At 41.1% G+C, this 13,992-nt stretch overlaps 1 protein-coding gene across 2 annotated transcripts in view; it reads right to left on the bottom strand.

Annotated features, from left to right (window-relative positions):
* The window catches only part of LOC133569380 (cadherin-7-like), a 352,732-nt gene that overhangs the window by 155,858 nt on the left and 182,882 nt on the right, over positions 1 to 13,992 (bottom strand). The window lies entirely within an intron of this gene.

Raw genomic sequence — 13,992 nt, 5'->3', positions numbered from 1 at the left:
ACGGTCGCCACATCCTCGGAGCGCGTGACCGATTAAACTCGAAAGGCAGGTGGGGGAAGTGGAACTTCTGAGGCGCTAAATAATCTCATTAGGCATCATGTTGTCTTTATTTGTATTCACTGTGGGAACCATTGCCTATTTTTCATATTTAATGCAGAATAAGTTTCTCTGACAAAGGCCAGTGAAGAATCTAAGGCGTAGTATTTTGTTTACAAGCAAGGTGATTTAATTCACACGGTTCCCATTTGAACTTCTGTTTGGTTCCAGAAGCCAGATTGGATTGCGTGACCTATCCGTCGTGGTTAAAGAGTCGTTTGTCCACGATGTTCTGGAACATTCTTACACTCTTGAGCATGAAATACGACGCATTCAAGTGCAACGCAAAGGATGCTCTCAATTAGCGGGCACTGCTCTGTGCAAGTTTGCATATTAGCATATTTATAGCTTTCAAATGAGCTCTTTACACACTGTGTTGAAGCACTAGCTTGTTAGCTCGCTGCTAAAATTACACCTAAATTAATCGATAAGTCCTCACCGCGGCTATAAAGCAGAAGATGTGATCCTAAGCACGTACATTTACTGTTTATGAAATGTTTATTTTGCAGATTTTCATATTACTTTTCCTCCATATAAACAGCATGCAGGCCCCGTCATGTTTTAACATCTACGTCTTTTGGAGCTGAGTGCACAACTGCACACATAACTATTATATATGTCTCCATTATCCATAGGTTTAACTATAACCCATAAAGAAGGCAGGCACGGAGCTATTTCTCAGCGTGTGTTTTTTCTCCCCGGCACGTCAATACACTGATACACATCATCCGGAATCCCATCACGCATTGCTTCAAAACTACAGCAAGTAGTAATGTCCAAAAAAGGATAGTGACAGGGAATAGAACAAAGATGGACAATTCAACCCTAAACTCACTCCTTTCCTGCTAAATAAATGTCACAGATGCTGCCCATACCTATGCTCCTTCAAAGGCTGTGCTACTGGCTACAAAGCACTGCACTTTAAAATACAACAAAGAGTAGAGTTATGTGTGTTGTGTGTGTGAATGAACACTAAAATTAAAGTATTTCTTAAATTCAAACAATCAATCAATCAACGTTTATTTATACAGCCCTTAATCACTAGTGTTTCAAAGGGCTGCACAAACCACAACGACATCCTCGGTAGAGCCAACATAAGGGCAAGAAAAACTCACCCAAGTGGGACGTCGGTGACAGTGACGATAATGACTAAGAGAAACCTTGGAGAGGACCGCATATGTGGGCAACCCCCCACCTCCAGGGGACCGAAAGCAACGGATGTCGAGCGTGTCTAACATGATACTGTGAAAGTTCAATCCATAGTGGATCTAACATAACGGTGAGAGTCCAGTCCAAATGGATCCAACACAGTAAATAAATAAATGATAAATGGGTTGTACTTGTATAGCGTAGTGAGAGTCCCGTCCATAGTGGAGCAAACAGGAGACCATCCAAAGCGGAGGCGGATCGGCAGCGTAGGGATGTCCCCAGCCAATACACAATATATATATCCATTCATTTATTACCGCTTATTCCCTTCGGGGTCGCTGGAGCCTATCTCAGCTACAATTGGGCGGATGGCTGAATACACCCTGGACAAGTCGCCACCTCACCGCAGGGCTATATATATATATATATCAAAATGGACACATGGATGATACAGCAGAGGATTGGGAGAATGTCATGTGGTCAGATGAAACCAAAATAGGACTTTTTGGTATAAACTCAACTCTTCATGTTTGGAGGAAGAAGAATACTGAGTCGCATCCCAAGAACACCATACCTACTGTGAAGCATGGGGGTGGAAACATCATGCTTTGGGGCTGTTTTTCTGCTAAGGGGACAGGACGATTTATCCGTGTTAAGGAAAGAATGAATGGGGCCATGTATCGTGAGATTTTAAGCCAAAACCTCCTTCCATCAGTGAGAGCTTTGAATGGTTGACCAAATACTTATTTTCCACCATAATTTAAAAATCAATTCTTTAAAATTCCTACAATGTGAATTCCTGGATTTTTTTTTTCCCATTCTGTCTCTCACAGTTGAAGTGTACCTATGATGAAAATTACAGACCTCTGTCATCATTTTAAGTGGGAGAACTTGCACAATTCGGTGGCTGACTAAATACTTTTTTGCCCCACTTTATATATATATATATATATATATATATATATATATATATATGTATATATATATATATATATATATATATATATGAAAAACCGATAACGCCATTTTGATAAAGTTTAGCCCAGCCTTGGTAATATATAGTCCGCCACTTCTATTGTGGTATACCAAAATCAATTTGTTTGCAAATGCGGACAAATGTCGCTTTTAACGTCATTTAGTTCAGCGATTTATTGCAAAGGCCCTTAAGCGCCATGGATCATCTACCACAAAAGCCGATATATCCGTTTGCCCAACCAGCGCTGCAGTACGGGATCACGTGACAAACAAAAGGGCGGCACGCACGGAGTCACTCAGTGTTGTTATCCACGCATGAATAATTTGGAAGCTTCTCCTGTGAACACTGTTAAGCCAGCGAAAAAAACTGACCTGTTGAAGTTATTTGATGTTGGCGCTAGCACGCGTGTCCGTGAGTTTTACACCGCTGCGTTAAACAATGTTGTCGAGCATGGAGCTAATGTCGATAGCGATGATGAGTGAGCTGTTATCTGCACAGGAGTGTTTTTGATAGGCAAACCAGGTTGAGTATTTGTGGTTGTTTTATTAATAAAACATTGTCTTCATTGCAAAACTGTTTTTTTGTTTTTTTCATTTTGTGCTGAAAAGCACGAGGTAAATATGTGAGGTCACAGTTCCAAAAAAGCATGTCCGGTTAGCAAGTACGAAAAAACAATGTTCGCAGGGACAGCTAGATTTATACGTACCAAGGGATCGAAACTGTTAAATAATGAAGTAAAGAAATGTGAACAGTTGTTACGTTGAAATGTGGCTTTCGATAAATTTCACGTTCTGTTTTTCTCTCTATCTTTATCTTGAATATTATGCGAAATAACGACCGCAAAGAAAACGATTTTGGAGATATCTGTTTTTGCGACATATCATAATTTGGATATATCTGCTTTTGACGTAAAACCACATCAAACACTCTTACTTGAAAGCCATTCATTACATCAGCATTTTTTAAAAGTTTAGGCTTTCATGACTTGCTTATGTTGATATTAAATAAACCATTGTACGCTTGTACATGTACCGACAACACCAGCATGCAGAAAATCGTTAATATACAGAATCGGTCAAAATGGATTTATCTGCTTTTGCATATGAACTCTTCATATATATATATATATATATATATTTGTATGTAAATAAAAGAAATACTTAAACTTCAGCGAATTTTAGCCACAAATATACTCGTCCCCATTTAACTCCGCCCCGCCCACCCCAACCCCCAAATTTTCTGAATTCAGAGGTCTGATGCGAAGACCACTAGCTTAGGACATCTTATTTTTGCCTGCAGAGTAGTTAATAAAAGTTGGAAATAATTAAAATGGGTTCACACTGAGGCTATAATGTGGTAAATGATAGTCATTGCCTCATTCAAATAGCAACACTGAAAGGGAGGATAAGCATTTAATTAAAAAGCTAACAAACTTCGACTCAGACTGTCCGTCAAACGCCGGTCTTAAACCCGACGCCGACGCCGGCTGTGCAGTAGCCAAAGCATCTACTAAACGAGAGGGAAATAACCTTGAAAATAATAAAAGAAACACATAATTTTCCACGTGTTTTTTTCCCTCCTCCGGTTGGGCAGCTAAATATTTCACTTTAACGGGCCAGGAGTTTATATTGTAGCATATGACAGAAAGCGCCGCCTTTCGGAAAAGCAAAGCCACTCGTAAAACGGCTCACTTTCCGACACGATACGTGTTTTACTGGCTTTTACAGAATGAAGTGATCATGGAAATTGAAGATTAGAGTCGTCCCTTTGGGTCGTAAAAAAAAAAAAAAAAAAAAAAAAAAAAAAAAAAAAAAGGGAGAATTAACAGGCTTTGTCTGTGTGTGGTGAACAATATAACGGTGGCTGAAGAAGGACACCTGGATTATATCATCACCTCTTAGTCATGACAGCTTCTATTACTGCTGCTTTAAAGCGTCCAGGTCAAGGGGCGAGGAGGCTAAATCTCTATTATTGCCGCCTAGTTAAAAAAAGCGCCTCACGTGGTCGTTTTATGCGGCGCTATTTGCAGGCGTCGTTTCCATTTTTCCCCAGCTCTGGCGCCGCCATCCGCTACCTCAGTGTTTTTCAACCACTGTGCCGCGGCACCTAGACGCCGTTCTACATTTCTGCCAGTGATTGCTCGGTGCACTGCAAAAACTGAAAATTAAGTAAGATGAAATATCTCAAATAAGGGTGATATTTGCTTATTTTCTGTCTGATAAGATAATTCTTCCCACTAAGCAGATTTTATGTTAGAGTGTTTTACATGTTTTAAGGGTTTAGTCCTAAATGATCGCAGTAAGACATTACAACTTGGAGCTGAGATTTTATAACCTATATTGAGTAAAACATGCTTGAAACTATAATATCAAGTGTTGCAAAGCTGTGTCATCAACACTCAAAAGTATAAAACTACTTTTTTAAAGTAATAATTTCTTACTTCAAGCATGAAAAAAAAATCATGACTTTGACACAATTGTGTCTCATATTAAAACAGATGACAGACAAATAGACTTGGCTGTTTTATTTTCAATGAAACAATAGAAAATACGTACTCATTGTCATAACTCGGACTATGGTGCGATTTGTTTTCCCGTGGTGCGAAGCGACTGGACCGGACATGGCGTGAAGGTAATGACATAATTTATTATTAACTCGAAAATAATACAAAAACAAAGGGTATTAACAAAAGGCGCTCTCAACGGAGGTACAAAACCTGGCTATGAAAACAAAAACTATTACTATAACAAAAACTACTGACTTGCAAACTATGACATGAATAACGAAAACTTACTTGGAACGAGAAAAGAGCATGGATCATCAGCATGGATAAAAAGGGTGTGTAAAGGGGGATGTCGCCAGTTTGACTGCCTGGCAACTACATGCTCAAACAGCGTTTGACAGGTGCATGAGTCCAAACAAATCAGGTGCGTGAGTCGAGAACACATAGCAGGTGAAACTAATGAGTTGTCATGGTGACAAAACAAACAAGAGTGCACAATGACTCCAAAACAAAACATAACGTGACCACAAAACATGACGCTCATATAGTAGTACAGTTGTTATTAGTGAGAATATACTTATTTTAAGGTATTTTTGGCTTCATTGAGATTAGCTAATTTTACTTGTTTTGGAAAGTCTTGACAAGCCAACTTTTCTTGTTCTGTTGGCAGATAATTTTGCTGAGTTCAAATAAAATACCCCTAATTTTTGTATTTTTTATTCTTGTTTTTGAAAACTGACTTTTTGCAGTGTATGCGTGTGTATTAGTGTTGTCCCGGTACCGGTACCAAATGTATGTTGGTACTTTTCGGTACTTTTGTAAAAAAAATAATAGGACCACAAAAAATGTCATTATTGGCTTTATTTTAACAAAGAAAAATCTTAGGGTACATTAAATATATGTTTCTTATTGCAATTTTGTCCTTGAATAAAACAGCGAACATACAAGACAACTTGTCTTTTATTAGTAAGTAAGCAAACAAGGGCTCCTAATTTAGCCGTATTTCCAAACCAACAACGTGGATCTAACGGACATCAACGTTGTCTCAATTTACAAATACATCTATTGTGCAACGTTGTTTAAAAATCAGTTTTAATGGACATGTATGTGTAATCCATATTGTATTAATGGTGTTCCAATTACATTATTTTGGTACTTTTACTGGTACCAAAATGTATTTTAATCATTTTCAGTACTTTGTGATACTTTTCTAAATAAAGGGGACCACAAAAATGTGCATTTTTGGCTTTATTTTAACAAAAACTCCTAGAGTACATTAAACATATGTTTCTTATTGCAAGTTTGTCCTTAAATAAAATACTGAACATACAAGACAACTTGTCTTTTATTAGTAAGTAAGCAAACAAAGGCTCCTAATTTAGCTGCTGACATATGCAGTAACATATTGTGTCATTTTCCATTCTATTATTTTGTCAACATTATTAGGGACAAGCGGTAGAAAATGAATTATTAATCTACTTGTTAATTTACTGTTGATATCTGCTTACTTTCTCTTTTAACATGTTCTATCTAGACTTCTGTTAAAATATAATAATAACTTATTCTTCTGTTGTTTGATACTTTACATTAGTTTTCAGTGATACCACAAATGTAGGTATCAATCCGATACCAAGTACAGGATCATACATTGGTCATATTCAAAGTCCTCATGTGTCCAGAGACATATTTCCTGAGTTTATAAACATAATATACGTTTAAAAAAACCAAAAGAATATTTTGTGATGTTAAAAAATATCGGCTGGAAATGCTATTGTACTTGGTATCATTACACTGGATTTTAGGTGTAGATCCACCAAGGGCGTTTGTTTATATTGTAGCATCCTGGAAGAGTTGGCGCTGCAGGGAATTCTGGGAATTTGTTCTGTAATTTGTTGTGTTACGGTGCAAATATTCTTCCAAAATGTGTTTGTCGTTGTTGTTTAGTGTGGTTTCACTATATGGCACATGTTTATGACAGTGTTGGCTTGTTCATACTGCCACCCTTAGTGTGACATGTACGGCTGTTGAGTAAGTATGTATTACATTTGCTCGTGCATGGTGTGTTAAAAGTCAAGATGATTGTGTCTTTAGTCCATTATTGGCACAATGAAACCTTTTTTTAGGCTTTGTTCATGATGGACCATACGATTTGTGATCGCTTCATTATGTGAAACGGGCCAAACTCGCCAAAAAATTAACAACAACAATATTGATTTTTCAAAATTAATTTAAAGATTGAAAGGAGCCATCAATCCCAGGGTGCTCGGGCCCCGAAGCATATTTAGTGTGCTACTGTGCCGTGAGATAAAGTCTGGTGTGTCGTGTGAGATGACGTCATTTTACCTACTTGGGTTGAAAACATTTTTGGCTAACCAGTAATTATAATCCACGCATAATTGTCATGATCCACGATTTTGATCATGTCGTATTCTGGTTTTGGTTCTGTTTTGTATTTTGTCTTGTTATGTGACTCCCTTAGTTCCTGGTGGCACTTCTTGTTTTGTTCCGTTTCTATAGTTACCCATTTGTGTCACCTGCCTTGTTTTTCAAACACACCTGATTGATGATTATCCCTTCTATTTAAGCCCGTCTTTGTTCGCCATTCGTTCTCGGACTCTTATTTGCTTCTACGCAACAGATGACATTGCATTGTGGTAATCTACTTTTGACACTTATTAGCTTCCACGCTAGTCCTGCCCTGTTTATGTCCCTAGCTTACATGCTAGCGCTTTCTGTTTGTTTTGTCTGAGTGCCTTTGTGCAAGTGCCTTTATTCTTAGATTGTTTTATAGTGTTCTTTAGTGTACAAATAAATTATCATTCCTACCTTCACGCTGTGTTCCATCCCCGCTGCACCCACGAGAGAACAAAACATCACCACGATGCCAGCAAAGCGTCACAATAATGTGCCGTTGTTGAGTGTCGGTGCTGTCTGGAGCTCGGCAGAGTAACCGTGTAATACTCTTCCATATAAGTAGTTGGCAGCCGGTAGCTAATTGTTTTGTAGTTGTCGGGAACATGATTTGTCGTGATCACAATATGCGGTAGGCAGTGTGTAGGTAAAAAGGTATATAATGCTTAAACCAAAAATAAACAAAAGGCGAGTGCCGCTAAGAAAAGGCACTGAAGTTTAGGGATGGCTATGCAAAACGAAACTAAAACTGAACTGGCTGCAAAGTAAACAAAAATTGAATGCTGGACCACAGCAAAGACTTACAGCATGTGGAGCAGACGGCATCCACAAAGTACATCCGTACATGACATGACACTCAATGTTCCCACAAAGAAAGATAGCGTCCGCACAACTTAAATAGTCTTGATTTCCAAAACAAATCAGGTGCGGGGGAATGGCGTTCAAGGTGGACATGAAACTGCTACAGGAAAATACCAACAAAACAGGATGAAAACACCAAAATAGGAGCGCAAAGCAAGAACTAAAACACTACACACAGGAAAACCCCCCAAAAAATCCAAATAGCAGACCTACTTTGAGACGAGAGTTATAGTGATGCATGGTTGGTTATGGTTTGAATTCATATTATAGGCTCGACTACTGCAACGCACTTCTTGTCGGGATCCCCAGCAAGAACATTCAGAAGCTGCAGTACATACACAATAGTGCTGCAAGGATCCTGATGAGAGTGCGGAAATACGACCACATCAAACCAACTCTCAAATCCCTTCACTGGCTTCCGGTTTTGAATTCAAAATCTCCCTACTAACTCACCAGTGCCTCCAAAGGAAATGCCCCCGTCTACCTCAAAGAACTACTCACCCCCAAATCCTCCACACGAGACCTCCGCTCCAAACAGGCTAACCTCCTCCAACCTCCAAAGACAATGCTACGAACTATGGGAGACCGGGGTTTTCTGCTCCGCCGCTCCCAGTCTGTGGAACGCTCTCCCTGACCACCTGAGGGCACCACAGACTGTGGATGCTTTTAAAAAAGGCCTAAAAACCCTTCGTTTGAAAAAAAGTGTTATATTTTATTTATTTTTATTATCTTTTTATTATTATTATTATTATTATTATTATTTTGTTTACACGGGCTTCACGGTGGCAGAGGGGTTAGTGCATCTGCCTCACAATACGAAGGTCCTGCAGTCCTGGGTTCAAATCCAGGCTCGGATCTTTCTGTGTGGAGTTTGCATGTTCTCCCGTGAATGCGTGGGTTCCCTCCGGGTACTCCGGCTTCCTCCCACCTCCAAAGACATGCACCTGGGGATAGGTTGATTGGCAACACTAAATTGGCCCTAGTGTGTGAATGTGAGTGTGAATGTTGTCTGTCTATCTGTGTTGGCCCTGCGACGAGGTGGCGACTTGTCCAGGGTGTACCCCGCCTTCCGCCCGATTGTAGCTGAGATAGGCGCCAGCGCCCCCCGCAACCCGAAAGGGAATAAGCGGTAGAAAATGGATGGATGGATTTTGTTTACACTGTGGCACTTTGAGGTTGTTTGCTCAACGTAAAGTGTTTATTTACAAATAAAATCTATTATTATATCCAACAAATGCGAGAAATACTTTTTTATCGTCAATATTGGCTGCTGAGTTTAATTTTATATGTTTTCCGCTGGTGGTATGCCTCGGGATTTTTTTCAACGAAAAAAAATGTGCCCTGGCCCAGAAAAGGTTGAAAAACACTGCGCGACCTGCCATCGCCTCCTTTCAATCACCGCCTGTCTATCTTCATCTTCACAATGTCGGATTTTTAGCGATATTTCCCGGGTTTGTTTATACGCACGCCGCAGCTGTGCCGCAAAATGCGGGTCCTTAATCAGTATCTCGGGCGCGGGACTGTCATCTGCTCGTAATGAAAACAAATGTGGCGTGTTTAATGTGAGGGGGGGGGGGGGGGGGGGGGGAGGCAGGTATTTTATTCAGGAAGTTGTGCACGCACAGACGGCGTCCTGCTGCTGTCGAATGGAATGTGCGCTCCCGGGTGCAAACGCACACTTTGGAATGAATACACACAAATGCAAAGTCTACTCAGGATCCGGGCTAATTTTCGCACGGCATGGAGCGAGAACTGACATGGTGAGTTGCAATGAAATATTTGTGTTGTGTAACTAAGATTGATGGAGCAACGCACGTAAAAGTATTGTTTTGTCCAAGGTTTGTATTGCAGGTATGTATACATTACATTTATAGTAGGAAGGGGATTCATACGGCCCCGTTCGTCATGGTTTACCTGACTCAAGAAACGTTACAAATTAAGGAGCTGCACTATACACTTTAAAGCGTTCCATCCATCAACCCATCTTCTTCCGCCTATCCGAGGTCGGGTCGCGGGGGCAGCAGCCTAAGCAAAGACGCCCAGACTTCCCTCTCCCCAGTCACTTTGCCCAGCTCCACCCGAGGGATCCCGAGGCCAGACGGGAGACTTCCCAACGTGTCCTGGGTCTTCCCCGTGGCCTCCTACCGGTCGGATGTGCCCGAAACACCTCCCTGGGGAGGCGTTCGGGTGACATCCTGACAAGATGCTCGAACCACCTCATCTGGCTCCGGCAGCGGCTTTACTTTGGCAAAGCTTCTCACCCTATCTCTAAGGGAGAGCCCCGCCACCCGACGGAGGTAACTAATTTCGGTCGCTTGTACCCGTGATCTTGTCCTTTTGGTCATAACCCAAAGCTGATGACCATAGGTGAGAATGGGAACGTAGATCAACCATTAAATTGAGAGCTTTGCCTTCCGGCTCAGCTCCTTCTTCACCACAATGGATCGATACAGCATCCGCATTACTGAAGACGCCGCACAAATCCGAATGTCGACCTCACGATCCACTCTTCCCTCACTCATGAACAGGACTTTGAGGTACTTGAACTCCTCCACATTGGGCAGGGTCTCCTCCCCACCCCGGAGATGGTACTCCATCCTTTTCCGGGAAATAACCATGGACTCGGACTTGGAGGTGCTGATTCTAATCCCGGTCGCTTTAAACTGGACTGCGACCCGATCCAGTAATAATCACTTTGAAGTGTTTGTCATCTTAAAATCTGTTGTGTAGCAATTCCAACTTCGGCCACAGTATCAGTCGCTATCTCGAGGGGCGCTTTCCATCATTTTTAGCAGACTGAATTGCAAAATAATTATCCAGCGCCCTCTTCCTCTCACGCGAGACATACCTAGGAATGGAGCCATGTGAATACTTTCCTTACTGTATTTTAAACCTACACCAAGCTAAGAAAAAATTGCTTTTGTATAATATTGCAAAACAAAAAGCCAGATAATATGTCTTACCTTTTGCACACACCATAATAATACTTGTATGTTGAAGCACATCAAGCAAAGTCCAAAAGTCGTACTAAAACATTTTGATGGATTGGCGTCACTATAGACAGCCTTGGCGTCACTATAGACAGCGATTTTAAACTAGACGAACAAGTTAATGGCGTTTTAAAATCGTGTTTTTATCACCTTCGTCTTTTAGTAAAGGTTAAACCGTTTTTATCTTTTAACCTTTTTGAACAAGTCGTGCATGCTTTTATTTCAAGTCGCCTGGACTACTGCAATGCACTTTATGCTGGCATTAGCCAAAAAGCTCTCTCCCGGTTGCAGTTAGTCCAGAACGCGGCAGCACGACTTTTAACAGGGGCCAGGAAACGCCAGCATATAACCCCAATTCTTCAGAGTTTGCACTGGCTCCCTGTTCATTTTAGAATTGATTTTAAAACATTGCTGTTTGTTTTTAAATCTTTACATGGACTGGCACCTCAATATATCTCGGACCTCATCCAAATGTACATTCCTGCGCGCGCTCTGAGGTCCGAGAGCCAGTTCCAGCTCGTGGTGCCCAAGACCAGACTTAAGACCAGGGGAGACAGGGCCTTCTCTGTGGTCGGCCCTAAGCTCTGGAACACTCTGCTCCTCCATGTTCAAACTGCTTCCACAGTGGAGTGTTTTAAGTCTCGTCTTAAGACCCACTTTTATTCTTTGGCTTTTAACACTACGTGAGTTGTGTGGTCCTCTGTTCTCTGTTGTCCTCTGTGTTTTTTATACACTTTGATTTCTATTTTACTGTTTTAATTGATTTTACCCTTTAAAATAGTTTTTAATCATATTTGTTTTTATATTGTTTTTATTGGTTTTATATTTATTTATTTTTTGTTTTTATTCAGTCATTGGTGGAGCATAATATATATATATATATATATATATATATATATATATATATATATATATATATATATATATATATATATATATATATATATATATATATATATACTTTTTTAAAATTTAATTTTATTTATTTATTTATTTTTTTTACAATTGTTTTTAACATGGCTGTGCAGCACTTTGGAAACGTTATTGTTGTTTAAATGTGCTATATAAATAAAGTGGATTGGATTGGATTGATCAATGGACCTGCGATGAAGTGGCGACTTGTCCAGGGTGTACACCGCCTTCCGCCCGATTGTAGCTGAGATAGGCACCAACGCCCCCCGCAACCCCAAAAGGGAATAAGCAGTAGAAAATGGATGGATCGATGATTAATGGACTTGTCCATGGTTTACCCCGCCTCCTGCCCAAATGCAGCTGAGATAGGCTACACCCCCCCCCCACACACACACACACACACCAAAACCCCAAATGATTCATTATCCTGAAGGAATCAACAAAGTACTATCCATCTATTAGTATCGCGGTACTATTTTCACGTTGGAAGCGCATTGTGGATGCATGTTGAGTCACCCCAAGATGCAAATAGCCCTGACAGGCAGGAATTGCAGCTAGGAGCATGGTTTAATACAAAAATAAAAGAACACTGGTGCAAAACTGACAAAAGAAAAGGCGTGCCGAACGCACGAGAAGCTAACGCTAAGCTTAGCATGGAGTCCAAGTGTCCAAAATGAGAGTACCGAGCGCACGAGAAGCTAAGGCGAAACTTAACACAAGTAAAGACATAGGAGGAATACCAACGCGAGTGTTGCATATAGCAAACAACGGATCAAGAATGAACTGAGGTCGAAGGCAGGCTTAAATACTAAAGCAAACAGTTACTACAGGTGTGCGTCAAAAAGCATAGCAGGTGGAACAAATGCGAAACCATGGTAACAAGGTAAAACAGGAAGTGCAAAAATTAAGAACAGGAAGAGTCCAAAACGATCGACAAAACACAAACGGACTCAAAAAACAAAACAATATATATGATCCGGGCGGCGGATCATAACAACTATACTAATACCCAATGACATCAAAGGCCTCAAACAAAGAATTGGGGCCCTTGAAATTTGCCGAGCAACATAATTGCAGGTTGAGATTGCTGCACCTGAAATACAATTAAAGTTGTTGCAAAGAATGACATTGTTGAATAGACTTTCATCAAGAAATGAAGCTTTTTGGCCGTCGAGCCCCGTGTTTCCGTGAATAAGAACAATGGCGGCTGACTAATTGAACTCGCCTCGACATTACATCCCTTCCCGCTTGTAAGGAGACCTCCGACTGCTCCTTTGGGCGCTTCTTACCACCGTCCTCAGAGCGCCTTCGTCTTTTATTTGACACGGGCGCCGTGATTAAGACGAAAGCCTTCAGAGATTGCTCGGGCCGAAAGGTCTCTGTAAGCATGCCTCTAATTACTTTAATGAATTAAAGCCGTGATTTCCCTCCAAATTGAAGTCGTTCATCAGCGTTGGGGGGGCTAATGATTTAAAGACACCCATAAAAGAATTATGGCGGGACAAGAGGTGCTCGGCTCGGCCCTCCTCATAATTGCTTTGACATTTTTTTTTCTCCCGCCCCCCACTAAGGTGGGCTTTCAGAGGAGCTGGAGGACAAATAAGGGTGCCAGAGAGGTGACCCTGGTGGTGTGAATGCCCCCCCAAGCCCCTCAAGTCGCTGCCTTATCTCCACTTGGACGCGAGCGACTCGGAGCCCTCGTACTAATCCTGTGCTTCCTTAAGCCTGAGTCTGTGTAATCCTTCCCGGATCTGTGTCGTAAGCAAGGGCCCCCAACCCCACCAACACCCCCCATGATATTTTCATTCTGACTTTGGAGGTAGCCGAGCAGCCACAACAACACCTATGTTTACGCTAATTTCCATCTGTATGCCAGCGCACACATTTGAGGCGGCGCCCAGGGGAAGAATTTGTTTGTCTTTTAATCTCGGCGATTCCGGTGCAACATGTGTACTCTGGGGTAAAAAAGACAAAAAAAAAAAACAGTTCTCGACGACCGCGGAAAACAGTCCAAAACACGGAAATCCGAAGCAAAGACGCACAAACCCCATCAAAAAACATGCAACTACTGCAATAATTTATAAAAACGCAGC

Source organism: Nerophis ophidion, linkage group LG15, assembly GCF_033978795.1.
Source record: "Nerophis ophidion isolate RoL-2023_Sa linkage group LG15, RoL_Noph_v1.0, whole genome shotgun sequence".
Classification (NCBI taxonomy): domain Eukaryota; kingdom Metazoa; phylum Chordata; class Actinopteri; order Syngnathiformes; family Syngnathidae; genus Nerophis; species Nerophis ophidion.
The sequence above is the reverse complement of the archived record's forward strand: the minus strand, read 5'-3'. Positions and strand labels throughout refer to the sequence as shown.